General features: G+C 44.8%; 1 protein-coding gene across 1 annotated transcript in view; it reads left to right on the forward strand.

Moving 5' to 3' along the window:
* LOC137205451 (uncharacterized) overlaps nt 1-22,193 on the forward strand; it is a 231,920-nt gene that overhangs the window by 26,289 nt on the left and 183,438 nt on the right. Inside the window, exon 2 of the transcript XR_010934147.1 lies at nt 14,000-14,120. The gene's annotated coding sequence lies outside the window, so the exon portion shown is untranslated. The remainder of the gene's footprint in view (nt 1-13,999; nt 14,121-22,193) is intronic.

The raw sequence follows: 22,193 nt of genomic DNA on the forward strand, positions 1-22,193 counted from the left end.
CATTAGACGTTCATACTACCACACAGGTCTTATTTGTGTAAAAGACTACATTTCCCTTACTGCTTGGGCCTTTGATTTTATACAACTCTACCAAAAAATTCTGTTTTGTTATCTAAGACCTTTAAACTATGGTTTGGAGATAACTAAAAGGAATTACAGCATTGGGAGCAATACTTTTAATATTAGATGCTAAAGAGATTCTTTTCAGCAACCAATGGACTAAGCTATATCACTCGCCAGGAGTCCTACCATGGGTAGAGATCTCAGAATGAGATCCATTCCCTTAATCCTTTAAAGTGTGGGTTTGGGGCTCACCCTGGGAAAACTCCACATCCATCTCTAGGGACAGATCTTACTCTAGATCCGTCCTCATCCCCCCTCCTTAGCACACAGCATCTACAGTCATGCGTTAAGGCTGTACATTTCCCAAGGCCTGAGCTGTCTCAAGAACAGCTGCTTGTGGGACTTACGTAGAACAGTTCAAGGAAGGTGACTGCATCCCAGGGCTGGTCGCTTTTCACATCTCCCTGCCAGCATGCAATAGACATACACACCCTCACTCCTCTTGGGGTCTTCTCTCCTAGGTGGGTAAACCTTGGGCTGATCACCCCCACCCAACCCCACCCATGCATGTGAACACATTGCTCCCGGGACACATAATAATTCTCAGAGGCGATACAACCCACATATATATCGGAGCAACATTCTCCTAAAGTATATGCATACAGTCTACAAGGATTTTTCCTGGTCCCAAGGGGGATGGTGTTTGACATTCCAGGGCAATTTTCATTCCTTTCTCACTTCCTCCTGTTGCCTATCATGCACTAGTCCACGGCAAGGGATCCCCTGACACACATGAAATGGGGCTCATAGCGGTGTCATTCCAAAGCGATCTCCTTGATCTCCAATCACTCCCCATGGGCCATGCAAAGATCAGGAGCGTGCTTTCAATTTATAGTTTTATCTTTTTCTTGGGCCAGACCAAGTTCTCAGCATGGGCATCCGCCCTTCCCCACACTAGTCCCTGTGAGGGGCGGGGAGATGTCTCACGATGTATTGGCCCATCTGTAGCAACCCCTCAGGGAGCAGTGGGGAGCAGAAACACTCTTCCCACTCGAATAATAGTTTCACCTAGATTCATAGAATAGTCTATAATTTACAAAGAACATGGATGACCTTTGCACCCGAGGTTAAAATGTAAAAACTAAAAACTATTAAAATAACAAAGTGGTTTTACATATATTGCCTCATTTAATGAATTATCTGGGACCCACATAGCGCTAGCAACTCTGTCTCCAAAAGAGCTTAAGAAGCTTCATCTAAGGCTGTTGGAGTGTGTCTTGGTGTAGAGATTTAGAAGGGTCACCTCCTTCCCCCTCCACTTCTGAGGACAGCCACATAACTTCTCATCAAGTTGTCTGTCCCCTTATTGGCAGTTTTGACTTCACCTCACCATGGTGCCTCTCAATGATCTCTAAGCCATAGGCTGTTAAGATGTTAATGGAGGGGGAAAAAAAAAGTCATTACCTGAAGAAAGCTGACTCCTGAATCCCCCCTCTTCATTCTGTGCAGTGGTCTTTCTTGCTCTCCTTCCAGGCTAGAGGGCAAAGTGAAGGGAGCTGGCCGCCCTTATTTCACTTTCTAGAAGGTCACCGGTTAGATACATAAAAGGATGCATTTCTCCCTTTAAAAAGAGGCTTTAAAGATATTTAAATCACCCAGGTTGCCTTCCACGTGGCTCCATGAAGTAGAACAGCATTAATGATCGTGCAGGATGAAGAGGACTGTAGCAAGTCAGACACAAGGAGAGCAGAAATGGGAAGGTTTTTTTTATGAGGTTTATAAATTTTGCACCTTTATATACTTAATAAAAAGCTTGTGTCTAAATTATGAGAATGTTCTTGAGAAAGAGGCATGGGTTTTTGGAACCTTTAGTATCTGAGGATATTTTAACGGCAAAATAATAACTTGACTGGAACTCCTTTGACTGGGTAAGTAGTAGAAATGACAAGGGGCATTCAGAGATGTTTTCATGGGCTCGGTTCATCACTGGAAACTTTAATACAGTCGGGATTTACTGAAAGAACAACATACTCCTATATATTAAATGCTGGGGGTGTTATAACTTTGAATGTTCTTGGAAACTATCTACTCAATTACATGTGTTCCTCCAGAAATTCAGCTGAGGTTACCGGCACTGCACTTGATAGAAACGATTTCAGACTATTCCTTTTTGCAGATAATGACTTCTGTGTTTCCTTTCACTTTCTTTCTAGCGCAGCTTACAGATTAGTTATAACCCTGAATCATGGTTATGTGGGATTTTCCAAGGTTGATGGAAACTCCAATTTTGTTGCCCGTGAGGAAAAAAAAAAATCAGAAGCTTTTCTTTGGGCGGTACATACATCTGAATAACATTGCCAGGTCAAAATTAGTTAATTAATTAAACAAATCATTGTCTAGTGAAAAGACTCTCAAGTTTAAATTCAAAGTGACGGCAGCAAAGAAAAAGCAAAGCAAACATTTTGAGGATAATTAAGGGAGTGAATATGCAAGTCCTCTATGTATTATAAATCACTATGCCATTACTAATTATAACTGAAATTTATTAAGTCAAACAGTATTAATTGAGATCTTTCTGGGTATTATGTTAAGTGCTGTATCAGAATAAAAAGGTAAAAAGAAGACATGGTTTCTGCTTTCAAGGAGCTTGCAGTTTATAATAATATTAACAGTTAGCATTTACAGGGCACTGTATGCTCAACACTGGGCAAATAATAATTAAAAAAGTAAACAGGAATGAAAAGATACCATATACAACAGAGCCTTTGAAGAGGCTAATTATAAGAGCTGAGTTTGCCTCTGGACCTATCAGGGTCCTGGCTAAGTTTGGAGGAAGCTTCAGGAAGCCCTGAAGACATAGCACATCTAAGGATCGTACTCCTCCTTTCACTAAGGAGGAGACCCTAACAAGGATCTAAGGACTGCACCACTTAAAAACTATACTGCCGGCTGTCCGTGTACGTTTCAGAGCCCTACAGTGGCTACACCTTGGTCTGCCTGGACATAGGCAAACCTTATCACAGAATAAGCTTCCTAACCTCCAAGGAAGTGTCTATATGGTCTGCTGAGTGTTATGCAGCCTGTAAAACCCAGGGGCAAGGATGGTCATCATGGGGACTGGTAAGTCTTGTACCTATCAAGAGAGAGATTATAATGGCTTCTTAAAAATAATTTCTCATCTAAGAGTCTTTAGAAACTAGGTATCTTAAATTTAGAAGCCACAATATGTTAAGATCTGGGTTAAATGCTGTTGAGTTGGTGACTGATTCAGCCTGGTATCCCAGGAAAAACATGTTCAGGGATGGGTATAATCATTCAATTTTTACAACAAACTCTGTTGGCTACTATTATTAGTCTCATTTTAAAGACCACCACCTAGAGGCTTAGCGAGGTTCAGTAAGGTGCATAAGGTTGTACAGTTTGTGCAGCTTGGGTTCCAGTAACAGACACTGCTCTTGACCATAAGATAAGCACTTAAATTGGAACAGGAAGTCAAGAGTCCCAGACTCTGCTTTGGGAAGTCCCACTGGGGAGGTGACTTGCTTAAACAAACTCCGAAGAACGATGAGGCATCTTGCAGGAATGAGAATGCCCATATTAGGGATAGGAACCCCCTCGGACAAAGGCACAGAAGGGACGGGAAGCAAGTGGGGAAGCACAAACGCGTTCACATGATGCCCAGAGGGGAGGCTTCCCAGGGTATCAAGGACAGCCTAGGCAGGACTTGGTTTACCATCATATGGAGTCTGCCCTCTCTCCTGTAGGAGATGGGATTCACCAGAGGTTTTTAAGTAGGCTGGTAATGAATTTGGGTTTAAAATTTAGAAAGATTAACCCTAAGAACTATAAAGGAGTAAAGCTTAGAGTCCCATGGAGGAGTTGAAGCACTGGAGGATAAATAGATGACTGATGACTCGGAATCTCCTCCTTCTTCACGTTTACGTTAGGAGGTAGCCAGAAGGAAGTGGGTATAAAATGTTTAAACAGAAGCCTCTGAGCTGCTCCGGCAGGGAGGGGGCTAACAGGGTGACGTGAGACGTGAGAGGGACGTAGTTTTTGACCACTGAGAGGTTCGTTTTCAGTTTGGAAGCAACTATGATATCACTTTTCCAATCAGAAATCATGTGATTTACATTGTATTCTCCCATGCACGCGGGTGTGCACAGACACACACACCCACACACATCTGCCCGGAGGCAGAACACAATGTCAGCTTACTCAGAAAGAGACAGAAGCCTCTCTAATGTCTGTCTGAAATCAGTAAATGTGCCTAGCATTTGAAAGATCATATTTAAATAAATGTACTTGATGATGACTCTGCATTAAAGTGAGAACTCAAGCTAATTACAGATAGAAACAACATTCCTTCTACTGATATAGAGAGAAATTACAATTCCAGAGCAGCTTATGTGAGACAAGAATGGTGTGTAACACACAGAACACCTCAGGATCTGAACTCTGAAAAGGGAGAATTTTTTTTCTAGTTTAGGGTTTTCAACATAACTTAGGAGAACTGTCAAGCTAACATTAAGATAGCACTATAATATTGGAAGCCCAAACACCAGATGTGTCAAACAATGGAATTGTATTTATTAATGAACAATCATTAAAAAACAATGCCATTGTTATAAACGAAAATGTCTATAATGCTTTAAAATAGCCTGTTAATAATGGTAGATGCAAGGGATGGGAAGCCCTACGTGAATTCACTGGCAATCAACCACAGGCCACTTTACTGAATAGTTTACTAGTTTACCTTGGAATGACCAACTGGCCCAACTCCAATTCTAAGAACTTAATAGCAAATGACCAGTAGAGTAATTTGTTAGAGGACCCTTTTATCTAATACTTAACTAACCAAAAAAAGTAACAGCTTTTTTATTAACCACTTAGAAAGTGTATAGCAATTATTTGTGTTTCACCGAGACTGGCCTAATGTTCTGTGCATTACAGTTTGTGAATTTTGAATTTCACTGTAATGTATAGCATGGGTGTCGAGGATTTCAGTGAGTGTGCAGACTCTCCCTCCAAGGGCATGTTAAACCTAGTCTTCTAACTTCCCTACTTCCCTCAGTCCACTAATTTACTTTCTTGAGTAGGAGAAAAATGAGGGACTTGTACAGAGAATTTTGTGCTTGGGGAGGAGTTTGCACCAACATTTTTACGTGCTTACTCTGTTACGCATGCATCACTCAGATACATGTATGCCCATGCGGCCACAAAGACTGTTCTCTAGTCTTGGACGGTCTTTGCAAATCATTAACTACACGGAGTAAAACAACACTGTTTCTCATCTCAAATGATGCTCACTTATCAAGATAGGACACCAAAGAGTTGTGTCTCCATCACTGTCTCCATGGGTACTGTATAATTTCTGTATCATTAAACAATAAAGAGTAATTGATTTCCCTTACCCTGATGTAAGTTTTCAGACAGAATCTATATATTTCACAATACAGGTAAAAATAAACATGTAGTTCCCATTTCAGCTACCTAGTCTCTTCTGAAATGCTTAATGCTTTATAGGCACGTGTATGGGCTAGTCCTTACACAGCCTACGGTGTCATAATATGTATTTGTCAGTCTGACTAAGCAAGGCAGGTCTGTGGGTGTGGGTAGAGCACGGATATTTGTGTAAGATGTGTGCATGTGTATTGATTTGGTGGACGAGTGATATATACAGATAAATGAAGGAAATATTCCCAATCTTGGTGCACAGTTCAAGTGGTACCACCCCTTTTCTCTCAGTTAAGAAAGCAAGTCAGTAAATCAACTAAATAGAAAAGGGAGTAACCTGGATTGAAAAGACACTGAGTGAAAGAAACCTATCCTATCATTTATAACTATAAAATATTTAACATTTGTGACCTGCCTGACAGGTGAAATTCAAAATATGAAAAATTACAAACCAAGAGTATACTGAATATTAACCATCCTCAAAAGAACCAGAACTGCTATGAATTTTATCATTGGTTAATAAAAAACTCCCCCCACCCCCACCTTTTTTAGTGAATCAATAAGTCAACAAACTGGTCAATTGGCGAATCACTGAGCTAGTGATTCGTGGTGAATGGGTTGGCTTGGAGATTTTGAGGGATGATGACTATAGCAAAGCTACAGTGGTCTTTGAGTAATGATTTAGTTGTATGTTTACTAGTGTTTATATAAATTGGAAGTTAACTACTTGAAAGCATTTGTAGATACCATGGATTGGAAAGTAAAAAATATGCCTCATTCAGGAAGACGAAGTAAGAAACAAAGAGGAGAAAGAGATAGCATCTAAAGAAGGAAAGCATAACTTGCCCCCAAATCTGCAGCCTGCTTCTGCTTATGTCTCATTGGCCAGAATTGTGTCACATGGTCGATCTTAGCTGCAAGAGAGTCTGGGAAATGTACTTTTTATCTTGGCTCATTCCATCCTCAAACATAACTGGAGTTCTGATCAGAAGGAAGAAAGAGCGCTTCGATATTGGAAAAACAACTAGCAGTGTCGATCTGCCAGAATTGAAGTTTCTCTTTTTCATAGTCTTTTCGTCTCACTTTTTAAGTCATTGTTACTATGCTGGCTTTTTTCTTTTTTAAAGTTGTTGCCCCGTTGTCTCCCCATTGAATTATATTTTATTTAGAATTGTAGCAGTTCTAAGGGCTAGAGATCATCGAATTCCACCCCCTTTATTCCACTGATGAGAAAACTGAGGCTCAAAACTGCAGTTACTTGCCCAAGGGCACACAGTGAATTAGAAACCACAAGTAGAGCCCCAGTTCGGTGCTCATCCCTCAGGGCCATGCTGCCTTTGGGTAATGAGAAAAAAAAGTCACATAGACAAATTTCACTTTTATTTTTCCTAAGTGAAAACTCCAGTCACCAACTTCTTTACATTTTAAATTATTTGCACTTGTGGAATTCAATTTCTAGCCAGCTAAGCATAATTGTAACACATTGCCAGTTTTTCTTATTAACTTTCCTACATACTTTGTTATAGGATCTTGGAGCTGCCAAAATGGGATGGGGGGGTTCATAGGGGTTTTTCTTCACTCATTAATCAAAAAGATTCAAGACCAATATATGAGAATAACCTCACAGAACGCTCTCCAAAACTGTTGCTAGAAAAATAACCCAAAGAATATTTGCATCTTCCTGCCATTTTCTGAACAACTTTCAGAGATTGCTATGCAGAAGCCTACGAGATAGACTGGGAAGGCTCGGTGTGAGGAACATGGGACCTGGTCCTCTTTCAGTCTCTTCTATGAAATGAATGATCTTGTGCAGGTCACTTTCTCGTTCTGACTCTCTTCTGCAGTGAGGAGAGGTTGCTCTGGAAGTAGGATCTCAGCTCTAGTTGCACACTGGAATGAATCACTGAAGGGCATTTAAAATTGTCAGTGTTGATATTCCCCCAACTATTTGATTGTATTGGTTTCCAGGGTAGGACATAGGTACCAGCAGTTTCTGTAAAGCTCCCTAGGCAATGCTAACATGTAGCCAGAGTTGAAATCCACTGGGCTCTAATGAGCACTGACCTTGCTACTCGAAATGTGACCCACTGACCAGCAGTATCGTATAACCTGGGATATGGTGAGAAACGCAGAATTCAGGGTCCCCCTCCAGACCTGCTGAATCAGAATCTGCAAGGGCCTCAGGTGATGCAATCTACTGTAAAGTTTGAGAAGCACTGCTGAGATTCCTCTCAGTGCTCTTATTTCATGTTTCTATAATATTGGGTTTCTTTCTTGCTCAAAAACCTTCAGTTGCTCCCCATGCAATCTCAGTTCTGCAAACTGGTGTTTAAGGCTCATCATTATCTAACCCAGCCTGCTCTCCAACCGTTCCTCCCATTATGTGTTCTTATCTTTAGAGACCTCTGTTCTTTCCTTATTCCCCAGGCAGCCCTTGTTTTTTTTCTGCCTGGTTGGCATGGATCCCCAGTCCTTCCCCAGCTGTATGCTTCAAAGTCCAGCCGACTGTGGCTTGCCTCGGCCCACCATGCATCGCTAGCACTTACCCTTTCTGCTCTGATTTGCAAGTTGCCTGAGGTACCTTGAATGGTTACCATTGGATTTTGTTTTCTTACCTCCCTATTTAGACTGTAAGGTCCTTTAAGACAAGGACTATATCTTAGTCATCCTTGAATCCCAAGTGCACACTCAAAAAAATATGGTGGACATCTGGTAAGTGTTTCTATCAAGGCGTGCTGGAATGAGAACACCAGTGACCTGGGAGTCAAGGGAGGTGGGTTTTGTAACCCCCGATGATGTGACCTTCTCTGGATCTCAGTTTTCTTAGTTTTCTTGTATATAAAGGCCTTCAGTTACCTTCCAGTTCTGGTGTTCTAAGTCTAGGTCTTTGCTGGGACCCTGTTTTATCCAGTCACGGTCCCTGAAGATTGAGCCCTCAGTTCTCTTGTATTGTACCAGCGGCGGTTTGCACATGTAAAGGGTTTTTAATTTATACAGTCCTTCATGTGAGATTTAAATGTACTATCTCACCCTGTCCTTGAACATAAGTGCTGCCCCATAGGTCTGAGAGTGGAAGAAACCAGGGTGATTTCAGTGAGAATCAGGCAGCTGAATGAGTGAGAAACCAAATGAATGTGGTTTGGTCCTTCCATTATCTTGTTTGGTTTTCAAGGGAATGGTGATCTTTTGTCTCTCAAGGATTTGGTTTGGGATCAGTTGGCAATGTGTGGTTTTTGCCCTGTAGATGTTTTTGCTCTGAGTTGCACAGCTATCTGGTTAATCACGATAAGCGCCCTTCACAGCCATTTGCAACTTACACCCTACATTCTCATTCAGCCCTGCAACAACCCTGTGATGGCGATACACAGGGGCCAGGACTGCCCCCATTTGGAGTTGATGAGGCAGGCTCAGAGAGGTGAAGCGATTTGTCAGTTATTTTCTGTGTTTTTCAAAGGTCTGGTTTCTGTTTCCTCTGTCCCAGACGCCCCCCGGGGCGGGGCACTTATCAGCCCTGTGGAATCGGTGGCCCCAACTTGGATGGAATTTCTAGGGCTCAGCCTCAGGATCCTGTCAACCTGATAATCCCCTTGGGGAAATTCTTCAGCATATCCAAGTAGGAAAACCACCTTGCAAGTAAATGTCCTCTATCCATATAGAGAACTAATCCACATCTCGGGATGGCTGCATTGACTCCCTTCCCCAGGCAAAAGCTTGGAAATTGGGTGTGTTTATCACAGTCAACTGAGCAGCTTTTAAGAAAGGTCACCTCAGTAAGTACCATACTAGACCAAGGGACACAAATTCTGCATGGAGTGGCCTGGGAATCTTATCTTTAAATAGTTGTATAGATGACCTCGATACTCAGCCAGGCTTGGGAGCTGTTGTCCTATGGCTAAGTTGAAACCAGACTGGGATATGTTTAAAAGGCTGCAGTCCACAGAGAGAATAGTTTGTAGCTGGATACTCTGATGCATTTAAAATGGGGTCTCCTAGAGGGCTATCTGCCTACCGTCTTCTTTATCTCCTCCAGAAAGACCTCTTTCCCCTACCCAATAGAGGTCCCTTGAAACACACCTAAATTCCTTGAAGTCTTTGTAGGAGAGAGTAAGGCTGAGGGAGAGTCTTCCAGATTCTGGCTTTCCGTCTGAGGCCATCACTTGTCATGCTTCCACATAAGGGGACACTAGGCTACATGCAGGCTAGGGCCTCAGCCAGTAACTTCTGGACTTGAACCTACTGGTGTCCACTAAGAACAGCATTTCCTCTACTACACAGAGTCAGATAAAAATAGAAAAAACGAGCCCTCATGTTTTATAGCACTTTTCCATTCACAAAGCACATCCACATCTTTTTATCTCATTCATCCTCCCTCTTAGCAAACCTGTGAGCGAGATGTCATTACCCACATGTTACGGATGGTGAGACTGAAACTGAGAGATGAAGCGCCCTGCTCAGTCGGGGCTGATGAATCAGAGCTGAGCAGACCACCTGGGGCTTCTGATTCCAGGTGCACATCACACCCCACCTTCTCACATCAGCCTTGCTGGAGCAGGTGCTTTACTTTCATCATCAGATGGCAGAGCTGAAGTTAGAAGTGATAAGCCCCAAGTCACACAGCTCCTAAGTGTGAAGACCGGGGTTCAAACCCAGTTCTCTCAAGCCAGCTGCTCTTCTTGTTTCATGGCTCTGCCATTTTCCTGGAAGGCACACATCCTCAGTTGTGTTTATTACACATTGTTGACATTTGCCCCTACTAAGAGATCATCGTACTTCAATGGACCCATACACACATACTTGGATATACACAAAACCAAAACAAAAGATGTTTCTAACTAATAGTCTACTGCCATAACTCTACTTTCCATTTTATTCTAAAATGCTGGTTCTGCTAAGTGAAGTATGTCAGACAAAGACAAATATCATGTGATATCACTTATATGTGGAATCTAAAATATGATACAATTGAACTTATTTACAAAACAGAAATAGACTCACAGGCTTAGAAAACAAATTTATGGTTACCAAAGGGGAAAGGTGGAGGGGGAGATAAATCAGAAATTTGGGATTAACATATACACACTACTATATATAAAATAGATAATCAGCAAGGACCTACTGTGTAGCACAGGGAACTCTACTCAGTATTCTGTAATAACCTATATGGGAAAAGAATCTGAAAAAGGATGGATATATGTGTATGTATAACTGAACCACTTTGCTGTACACCTGAAACTAACACAACAGTGTAAATCAACGATACCCCAATATAAAATAAAAATTAGATTAAAAAAATTTCTCCAAAGAAGATACACAGATTGCCAGCAAACAAATGAAAGGATGCTCAACATCACTTATCATTAGAGAAATGCAAATCAAAACTACAGTGAGGTATCACCTCACACCGGTCAGAATGGCCATCATCAAAAAATCTACAAACAACAAACGCTGGAGAGGGTGTGGAGAAAAGGGAACACTCTTGCACTGTTGGTGGGAATGTAAATTGGTACAGCCGCTATGGAGAACAATATGGAGGTTCCTTAAAAAACTAAAAATAGAACTATCATACGACCCAGCAATCCCACTACTGGGCATTTACCCTGAGAAAACCATAATTCAAAAAGAGTCATGTACCACAGTGTTCATTGCAGCTGTATTTACAATAGCCAGGACATGGAAGCGACCTAAGTGTCCATCGACAGATGAATGGATAAAGAAGATGTGGCACATATACAAATGGAATATTACTCAGCCATAAAAAGAAACGAAATTGAGTTATTTGTAGTGAGGTGGAGGGACCCAGAGTCTGTCATACAGAGTGAAGTAAGTCAGAAAGAGAAAAATACCGCATGCTACCACATATGTATGGAATCTAAAAAAAATGTTTCTGATGAACCTAGGGGCAGGGCAAGAATAAAGATGCAGACGTAGAGAATGGACTTGAGGACAAGGGGAGGGGGAAGGGTAAGCTGTGACAAAGTGAGAGAGTGGTATGGACATATATACACTACCAGGTGTAAAATAGATAGCTAGTGGGAAGCAGCTGCATAGCACAGGGAGATCAGCTCAGTGCTTTGTGACCGCTTAGCGGGGTGGGATAGGGAAGGTGGGAGGGAGACGCAAGAGGGAGGGGATATGGGGATACATGTATACATATAGCTGATTCACTTTGTGATACAGCAGAAACTAACACAACATTATAAAGCAATTATACTCCAATGAAGATGTTAAAAAAATAAAATGAAATGCTGGCCCTGACCCATTAAATCTGTTTCCTAACCCACTGAAGGGCCACGACCTGGAGTTCGAAAAACACTCTGCAGAGCGTTCAAACGTTGCTTGGGGTGTTTATTTACACTTTGTCTACTAGGTCAAAATCACAAGTGGAGAAACTGGAGCAAATTCCTTGCTGGTTAGCCTTGGGCCCCTCTGCCCAGTTCCTTCCTGGTTTCCCTGGCCCCTTGGGTGGGCCTCCAGCTCCCGGCTGCCTCCCAGGCTGCAGAGGGGGGGTTCTCGAGGCTGGAGGAAGGTGTCAGCCCCGCACTGGCTAGTGAGCACATCCTTCACAGCTTACCCCTTCCTGACGCCTGTGAACAGTAATAAAAACGTGAGCAAACAGGGAGAGTTTAGTGTGTTTATTGCTGCTATTGAGAAAATAACGTGATAATAAACAGGGCCGGTAATGGAAATTGCTTCTAAGAATAAAATTATGTTCTATGAGTTACATGCAGCCAACGGCAAGTGTTTTCGCTCTCCAAGTGGGAGCTGCCTGGCTGGTTGGCGCTGCCCCCCCCCCCCCAGGCCCCCCTCCCTCCCCGGAGCCCTTCCGCTCGCTCCACTTGCCAACTTGAACTTCTAGCCTTATTGACTTCTTGGCATTCCTGACCTTTGGAAACGGGGCAGCTTGGGTGACGCTGCATTTTAATGCGTGCATTTACTCCCTGGCCTCTGTGCTGATGGCGGTTCCTTTTCTTCACCGAGACTCATGACGCCTGGATGAGGAGACTCTTCTTCAGTGTATGATGTAGGAATTAACCCTGGGCACAGTTTCAGTGGTCTGTGTGGAAGAGGATAGCCTTTTCTATCAGCTAATCGCCCATCGAGTCATTAGCACGGGCATCAGAGTAAAACGAAAGCTTGAGAGCTTCGCTTCTGTACTAATTAGAAAGAAAATGACAGAAAAATGTCAGGCTTGAAGACCTGAGTTGGCTTTGATGACACCCAGACTTTCGCAGGCTACCGACAGAATGCCCCGTAAACCTTTTCATTCTGACTTCGTCCATAATTCTGCCTGACACCCTGTCTTTCCACCATGCTTGCTTATATTCCCCTTTCTGTTGGGAATCTTTCAAGTGCCAACTTGCACCTGTCCAAGTCTTACTCATCCCCCAGTGTCTCTCCTGACTGTGATAGCCTACGAGAAGTCATGCCAAACCCCATGAGCTCTTCCTTCCCTATGTGATTCCCACATACTGTTAGGGAACTTGTCCTGGCCTCCTGAGTGTTCAGCTGATTGCATCTCATCCCTTATTAGATCATAAGCGTGTGGATTCAGATTGTGGTTGTTATTCGTCTCTGATCTGGCCCAGGGTACATCAAAAGCCATCTGGGTGCGTGACGTGGCAGTCGGTCCAAATGAACAGAGATGGACCATCGGATCTCCATCACATGTGATGGGGCTGGGCTAGGCTGAGGCAGGAGAGGCCCCTGGCACACAGAATGTGAAGAGACACTTGCAGGACCCCAAGTGGGAATCTCTCTTGAAAGTGTTTGCCCTAGATACGTCTCATGCCTTTCCCCAGTCCTGGCGTTGGTGGGTGGACTGGGAAAAGGATGGAGGTCTCTCTTGAATATGCATTTGCTGGATTCCTTTTGTGAGGACAGTTTCGTCTTCTCTGATCAGGGTTTTTAGAATCAGTAGAAGAGAGCCTCCTCGGCTCTGCCGTGGCCCTCTTAAGGGCGCTAATTCTGTGGTTTTCCTCCTCGCCCAATCCAGTAGGGCTCCAGGCCTCTATTGCTGTACCTGTGGTTTCATGGGCATGTCCCCAGGCTAGCTCATCCTTGCTGCCCCTGTCTGGCCCTTCATCCGTCCCTCACGTGGGATACTGCAGAGACTCCTTGAGATTCCCTGCCTTTAGAGTCCCCCCACCCTTGGCCCAGTCCACGTTCCATGTCACAGTGGGTCAGAAAGCCGCTCTGGGTCCCTTCTTCCCAGTCATCCTCATTCTCTTCTCACGCCATGGCAGGTGGAGACCGAGTCCCCAGAGACTGCAAAAGATGAGATGGGTGGGACGTTCATGGGTTTTACAAAGATTTCCTACTTAAGCTGTGATGGCAAACCAAACTGTTTAACTAGAATTATAAATTAGATTCTTTAAAGAGTAGAATGCTTACACCATGATAACAGGTTAGGATATTTGATGGGGTTCTGTCTTTAGGGTAAGTGTGAATCCACTCATTCATTTGTTTATTCATTCCGCAGTGCAAGAGTCTGGTCTAGACGCACCAGGAAATGAGGCCGACCTGGGGGTGTCTTCATGCTCCTTACCTTCTACAGAGAAGAGGCAGAGTGAACCAGGACGCAGTCCTTGAACAAGATCATGGTAAGTTGCATAAGTAAGAGGAAGAAAACAAGCCGGGTAGGATTGGGAAGGGCTGAGGATGGGGCTACGGCAACGGGGAGCCCTTCAGAGGCAATGGCATCCACGCCGAGACCTGAGGATTGGACAGGCTGCCAGGGGCGTTGCCAGGCCAGAGCCAGAGCGGCGGCTGGAGACTGGGACTATCCTCGTGGGTCTGAGGGACAGGAGGATGTTATGCAGCTGGAGGAGAGTGAATGAGGGCAGGAGTGGCACCAAAGGGACTTGGTGAAGTACATGGAGGTCATGTTCGGCAAGGGCTTTGGACTTGACTCCTGCTGGAATTGGAAACACTTGATGCGTGTTGGCCAGGAGACTGACGTGGTTTGATTTACGTTTTCAGCGATCCCTCTGGCTTATGTGCAGGCTGGATTGCTAAGGGCCCAAAATTCTGCACAGCAACCCGCCCCAGTAACCACACTTTTAGATAAAACGCAAAGGTCTGTAACATACAGAATGCATGGAAGACTCTTTAATTTGTAGGTAGTCGTTGTGTGTTTCTTCCTGGCTGGAAACTTATCTTTAAGAAAAACAAACAAACAAAACCCAAAGCCTTGCTTTTTGTGTGGAGTAAATATTTATGTTACTCTTAATAATAGTTGTAAGGTTTTTTTTACCCTTTTCCTCCTTCTTCGTTATCAAATCCATGGCCCCCTCATGCTGTTCTACATGTGCACGATATATGCTTGACCTTGGCCTGTGTCCTTCTCCAAGAAAACTGAATATAAGTCAGCGGCTGAAGGAGCAGATGCCATTTCTTTGAATTTGTCACAGAGGAACATGTTCTTTACCCTTGTCCAATTTTACCTGGTGTTTGGAGTAGCGAACATCTTTAGGGACAAGACCAAACTTTCACAATCCTTGAACATCATCTCATATATGACACTTTTTTGGTAAAAACAATCTCTGGCCCTTACTGTAGTCACCAGGGTGGAGGTGTAGTGAAGGTGGCCCCTATGCACAGCTGAGTATGTTCCCTCTGTGTAATAATGACCTTCAGTAGACCCACCCTGCAAGTCTCTAAACCTTTTTTCTCCTTTAGTCTGATAAAGTGGCTTTAGGGAAGCAAAGATGAGGTATTTAGAAAGTAAGAGGGAAAAAGAGGTGTTTATGTGTGTGTGTGTGTGTGTGTGTGTTTTATCTTTTCCTGTGAAGGGTATAGGTTTATCGCAGGGTGATGCCTCTACTGTGAGTTAGTGGTTCTCAAACGAGGCTGAGAAGCTCACTTGGGCAATCAGCTTAAAAGGACAGTCCCAGCCTGTTATGGGTTGAATTGTGTCCCCACCCCCCAAATTCCTGTGTTGAAATCATTATCCCTAGGACTTCAGATGTGACCTTATTTGGAAATAGGGTTGTGGCAGATGTAATTTGTTAAACAAGAATGAGGTCATAGGGGATAAGGTGGGCCTCTAATCTAATATGACTGGTGTCCTTATAAAATGGGGAAATTTGGACACAGAGGCACACACAAGCAGGAAGAACGCCACTTGAATGCAGGGATTGGGGTGACGCAGCAGAAGTCTAGGAACTCCAGAGATTGCCAGCAAACTACCAGAAGCTCGAAAGGAGGCCCCAGAAGGAACCAACCCGGCCGACACCTTGGCCTCAGACTTCCAGCCTCCAGAGCTATGACACAGTGAATCTGTGTATTTTCAGCCCCCCAGTCTGTGGTCCTTTGTCACAGCACCCCTAGGAAACAAATACACTGCCTGGTCTGGCTCCTACTGAGCGTGCTCTCTGGGGGAAAGCCCGGGGATCTGAACGTTTCAAAAGCCCCTCACTGGCTTCTGAGGACAGGCTGGGGCTGGGACACACCGTTCTGTCTCCCTGCCTGTCCCTTCCCTGGGTGGCCAGAGTTACTACTCTCGCATTTGGTCCCCTGCTGCTCTAGTTGACTTCCTTCGTGGTTTTTAGGGCTCTCGTGGGTTATTTGTACACGTTGCAACCATGAAAGAATTAGTCAAGATGGGACTGTTCACTTATTAAAACAGTTGCTGACATTCCTCTGCTTAAAAAAAAAGAAATTGCTGGTGTACCATCCTAGTACCTAACGTCACGTACAAAAAGCCAAACTTCCAAGTGCATTCTCTGCACCTCGCCTGGCGCTGACTACACGGTAAAGCAAACGTTGTTAAAGATGACAGTCTTGCTAATTTCAAAGAAGTCAAGTAACATCATTTGAAAACTCTGGTTGCTGGGCTGTTAGCTAAATAGAAAGAGACTGTTCTTCATGTAAAATGTCTGTGGGACTCAGTGTTCTTTCAGACAGACAACAGGGAGAAACTTCTTCCCAGACAAGCCCAGTTAGCAGTGTATATATAGAGACCAAAGACAGGAGGGCACTTTTAATTTTATGTCTGGCCAATCTGACCTCCAAGACCAGCTTGCCTGTCCTACAGCCCCGGCTTCACTGCAGTGATCAAGCAGAGTCGTTTTTTATGACAAGTCTGTGTCTCAGGAACCTGTAGCATCCTTCAACTCACCCTTTGGTCTAGAATTTATCAAGGTTGTTCTGAGCCCACAGGTGATTTTTTTTTTCTCCTGAAACTTTGGTAAATTTCTGCTCAGCCATTTTTCTGCTGCTGAAGCATGAAGCATAGTTGTCATGCTCTAAAAATTGTTTAGATGCTTTCCACCCACCTCCAGCCAAATAACAGGAGCTGTTTTGTTTTTTTTTTAAAGTAAAAATTTTCCATGGTCTCTTTTGAGAGCAGAAACTGGTTCTTTGTCACAGTATGGAATTTTCTCCTTAGCCCGAAAGGGTACAGAAAAAGGAGCGTGGGCTCCAGGATAAAGACGGACTCTAGTTTGAATCACACTTTTCCAATCACTGTTGGATGATCTCGGGCAAGATATTTAATCTTGTTCCCAACCTTGTTTTCCTCACCTATAAAATGGGACGATGACACCTTTCAAGTTTATGGTGAAGACTGGTGCTGATTTATGTATAACAGCTGGTAGTGGGGTTCCCAAACCTGGATTCCCATGGGAACTTTTAAAATGAAATCGCCCTTACCTGGGACCAAGTGAATTTGATTCTCATGGTAAGAGTACCCATCTGAATAATTTTTAAATTCTCCAGGAGATTCAGAAGCCCAGTGAGGGTTAAGAACCAGTGGGCCTAACAAACATGAACTTCAGAAGTGTAACGCTAAGTGAAAGAAGCTGACACAAGAGACCACAAATGGTATGATTCTGTTTATCTGATGTTCTAGAAATGGCAGAACTGTAGAGATAAAAATAAGATTAGTGACAGGACCAGGGAGCTTGGGGAAGGGGATTACTGCAGAAGGGCAGAGAGGAACATTTTTGTTGAAACTCCTGAAGCATTACAAGATAGACAGCCATAAATCCATAATTGGAAATGTGCACATTAACATGAATGCATTTGACATGCTTTTAGTTCCAGATGTTCGGCATGTAAGCATGCCGAATGGGGTTTGCTGACTCTTTTCATTACTAGTGAAGAATACATAGGGCTTCCCTGGTGGCGCAATGGTTGAGAGTCTGCCTGCCGATGCAGGGGACACGGGTTCGTGCCCCGGTCCGGGAAGATCCCACATGCCGCAGAGCGGCTGGGCCCGTGAGCCATGGCCGCTGAGCCTGCGCGTCTGGAGCCTGTGCTCTGCAACGAGAGAGGCCACAACAGTGAGAGGCCCGCATACCGGGGAAAAAAAAAAGAATAAATAACAGATGACTGGAAAGAGTGTCAGTGTGGGATGAACATTGGAAGCATTTTGAAACCGAGTTATTCAAACTCCCTGAGGCTTTCAAGAAAACAATCAAGAGAGAAGCAGAGGCTCTTGGGAAATTCTTCCCGAGTCCCTTTTCTGCGGGGGCTGGAAGAATGGTCCTTCCTTTGACTCAGGTCTGCAGAAGAAGCCTTGAGAACATGATATGTCTGAAGAGCAAAAATGTAGGAAGTAGATAGCAGCCGAGACCTGTGGTGGAGGTTTCAGTCTGAGCCGGGTCAGGGCTGTCACTCAGGTGTGCGAACACGGGCCTTCTGTCTTGTTCTGCTGGTCCTCAGAGCTAGAGCTCACATCTTGGCTTGGTTCTTTGGAATTGTGTGTCTCCAGCTCAGAACAGGTCAAAATGTTCCTCCCGTCTTTTTCCAGTTGTGTAACCTTTGACAAGTGATCTAAACTTTCAGAGTGTCAGCTTCCACACCTAAAAAGTGGGCGATGCTGCCTGCTCTGCTGGATTTGTCAGACAAAGTAGAGATAGTGTACATGAAGGGCCGTGCCCACTGCCTGGCAAAACAGCCTGTATTTAATAAGTCAAACCATGGTGGGCATTGTTCCCTTAGGTTTATCTGTTTTCATTCATTTACTCGTTTACCACAGCTCTATATGAGGTGTGTATACCACAGCTCTATATGAGGTGTGTATACCGCAGCTCTATATGAGGTGTATATAATTGTTGTTGTCACATTGTACGAATGAGAAAACTGAGCACAAAGAGGTTGGTAACTTGGCCGAGGACAGATGGACACGCACTGACTCTGCATCCTTTGCTCTCAGCCGCTTGGCTCTAGCGTCCTTGATGTGTGCAGCAGGCTTGTGATAAACCATGGGAATCTGTGGAAAGTTCAGTGTCTTTCATGTATCCTTGGGTAGGATTGATTCACCACAGATTTCTAGATACTCTGCTGCTCTGTGTGTGCATGTGCACCTCTACTTGGTCGCTCAAATGCAAGGCAGTGAGTTTTGCAGTAAAGCCTGGAGACCTTGGGTAGAATTCCTGTCTGCCCTTCCCGAGGTGTGACATTTGGCAGGTCACTTGGTCTCTGTGGGGGCCTTTATTTCATTTCTACAAAATAGGAATGTTTATGTCTATCTTACCAAAGGGTTGGGAGGGTTAGATAAAATGGTGGATGAACATGTACCTGGAAGATTGGCCGAATGTATAGGATCTTGGTAAATATATCTATTTTTAAGATTAAAGAATGGAGGTATTTTTGAGAGAAGCTTGCAGCCTAACAAGGCTCACGGAGCTTGTATTTCTGGCTTACTCTTTCGGTTTCCACTTTATTGATGGTGGTTCCCAGGCAGAGCCCTGGTGTCCGTCCTGCCTTCTGTTTTTCTGAGTAAGGAAGGAGCATAGCACTCACTCCTAAGGGCAGAACCTTGGGTTTGCAAACAGAGTGAACTGACTTTTGGTGACCAAGGGCCTGAGTCCACTGTTTTGTGTCCAGGATGGTGACTGGACTGGGGGACATTCCATGGAGGGAGGAAGCTTGATCCCTGTTCTCAAGGGACTTGTCAACCAGCTTGGGTGGCAAGGCTACCACTGCATTTTAGGATGGTTACGGGGGCCTGTAGCTGCTTATCTTTGTACCTCTAGCACCTGGTCAAGTGCCCAACACACACTAACGGTTTCATGAATGTTGAGCCATGAAGGTCTGGTTACCGCCAGAGAGAGCTAGCAAGTGCTCAAAAGTGCTGCCACCTACAGGTGGGCAGGACAACTGCATTTCTGGGCTTGGGGACTTCTCTTTACGGAACTCAATCAAGCCTCTTCTCTCCCTACTGGAGGCTCTGCGATGCTGCTTGTTGCTCTGGGGATTGTTGGCAATTTTCTCTAATTGATGCTTTATTAGTAATCAGGAGAGAGTTTCCTTTCCATGCTGGAAGAGTAGCTGTCAGTGAACGCGCTGGTGATGTCTGATTTCTTAGCCTGCAAGGCTGTGGCGTCTGGGAAAGGCCAGTGGGCAGAGAACTGACCTGTACTGAAAACCTGTGTCTGTTATTACTTAGCTTTGTGACCTTAGGCATATGCCACACTTTGCTGAGCTTCAGATGTCTTACCTCATCTGCTACTGTAACTAGCTAGTACATGCTGGGTGCCTACTGAGTTCCAGGTCTCATCACACAGGGAATAAAATTTTCCACTTAGGACAGCACCCAGGATCAGCTGAGGAAACAACTGCGGGTACCGAGAAGAGGCCTGGGCCGTCCTCTGGCTTCACCGTGTCTTTCTGTCACTTTCTCTTTCTCCAGGCCTGTTTCCTCCTCTGTAAACTGGTCATGATGGTCCCTGCTTAGCGCTTAGGGTTGCAAAGCCAGAAAAACTGGAACAGTGCTTCTGAAAGGCCTTGGGTTTTAAGTTGTGATGTAGGAAGACATTAGTGTCCTTAAAACGTGGTCCTCGTGCCTCAAAATTTCTCCGTCCCTTAAGCCCTTCCTATTCTGAAATCTCCCTCCTGGAAGACCTCAGCTTCTCTCCAGGGAGAAATCAGCCTTCGAATGCCTGCCTTGCCGCCCACCCCCGGAGGTAAGGTAGGATCCTGGAGGAGGTGAGTCTTGACCTGGGACTCCAGACAGCTGCTGTGACCTGGAGAGGGGAGTGATGCTCTTTCCCACACCGTCGATTTGAAAATTCTTTGAAAAGCCACTTGCCTGTAACCTAGTGATGTTGCTGTCTCTTTGGATTAGGATTTGAACTCCCAGAGGGTCCGAGTGGATGTCTCCTCCATCCCTGTCTCCTCAGCCTGAGCTGAGGACCCTGCACAGAGTAGTGGCTTTATGAAAATCCACTGGCCTGAGTTAAGTGGGATTGAATCACTAAACCACAAAGACACCTGCCGGACTGAATATTAACGCAAGCCCTAGCAAGCCTGGGTAGAGATCATTCTTGAAAGCTGGCGTGTCAGCGGTGGGGACGGAGGCAGGCTTATTCTCGCTGACAAACAGAGACTGTTTTCCTATACCCTTGGGGTTTAATCTTTCCTTTTGAGTCTTGAAAGCCCATGGCGTTGAGTGCCGAAGCCCATTACAGAGCAGTTGTACTTGGAGCTCAAGTCCCCTTACAGTTCTTTTCGTGGGAGGCTCGTATGACGGGCTCTGACATGACTTCATGAATCATAGACACTGCAGCCTCTTAGAAATGCTTTTCACCTGCCCAGCTCTGCCAAGAAATAGAGCTTTATTTCCCTGCTGGCCTCTGGATGCCCTCGTCATCAAGGAAGGAGTTTTCTCCCAAGCCTTTCTTTTGCCTCCACCTTAAAGGAACATGTGATCCAATACTGAGAACGCCCTAGACATAACGTAGAAACACTGCAGGGGCCGATCTAATTGAAGGAGGGCAAAGATATGATTCTAAGAATCACTGATCCAAGGAGGGTGAGGTCAGGGGGCGCCCGGGGACAGGAGGCCTGAGGAGGTGAAAGGCACGCTCTCAGGAGCAGGTCTTACACCAGGTGTGTGTGAGACGTGACCCCTGCAACCTCAGGATCGCGGGATTATAGAGAGTTCAGGGGCCTTGCTTCCCCCCAATCCCACTGCTCACCTTTGTTATCCCCCATCAGCCCCTGCTGCAGTGTTTCTAAGCACATGGAGGTCCCGGAATGTGGGTGCCTTGGGCCCCACATCCCTTCTGCCTGCGGCTCCCTGTTTAGAACACCCTTGCTTGTAGTCTTTTGCCCGGATGTCCTATACCCAATAATTCTAATAATTATTTAGAACAGACACCCATTCGACTGAACATTTTCTGGAATGTTCTATATACTTCTATCAGAAGAGCCTCCCTCTATCAGAACACGCTGAACTTACTAACTAGTTATTTGTGTTCAACTGTGGGTCCTGAGTTGGCCTTAAGTTGGGAAATAGCATGGCCAAGACCAATTTTCAGAAGGGTCACTGTGTTGGTTTCTGTGGCAAGTGTGTGGCTGCCTGAGTGGAGAGCCTGGGCCGGGAGGGGAGATGGGGAACTAAGGGAGTGGTCCAGGGGGAGAGGATGAAGCTTTGCAGTGAGGATGTAAGAGGAAGAGCGGTGTTGGTTCAAAGATGATGTGGGATGAAGGACGTACCCAAGGCGCCGCTGACACGAGGGATGGCCTGAGGCTTGCCAGAAACCTGTAATGAGTAGAATGGAACGGAACAGGGGACCTTCAGGGGTTTCCTACTCTCAGATAGTCTGTCTGCAAAAGTTCTCAATAAGCAGGGCAAAAACACTTGATCTGAATTTTGCCGAAGAGTTTCTTGAACCAGGCGTAAAATGCCAGTATGGTGGGTGCGTGATCTCTCTGAGGGTAGC

Source organism: Pseudorca crassidens, chromosome 14 (assembly GCF_039906515.1).
Source record: "Pseudorca crassidens isolate mPseCra1 chromosome 14, mPseCra1.hap1, whole genome shotgun sequence".
NCBI lineage: Eukaryota > Metazoa > Chordata > Mammalia > Artiodactyla > Delphinidae > Pseudorca > Pseudorca crassidens.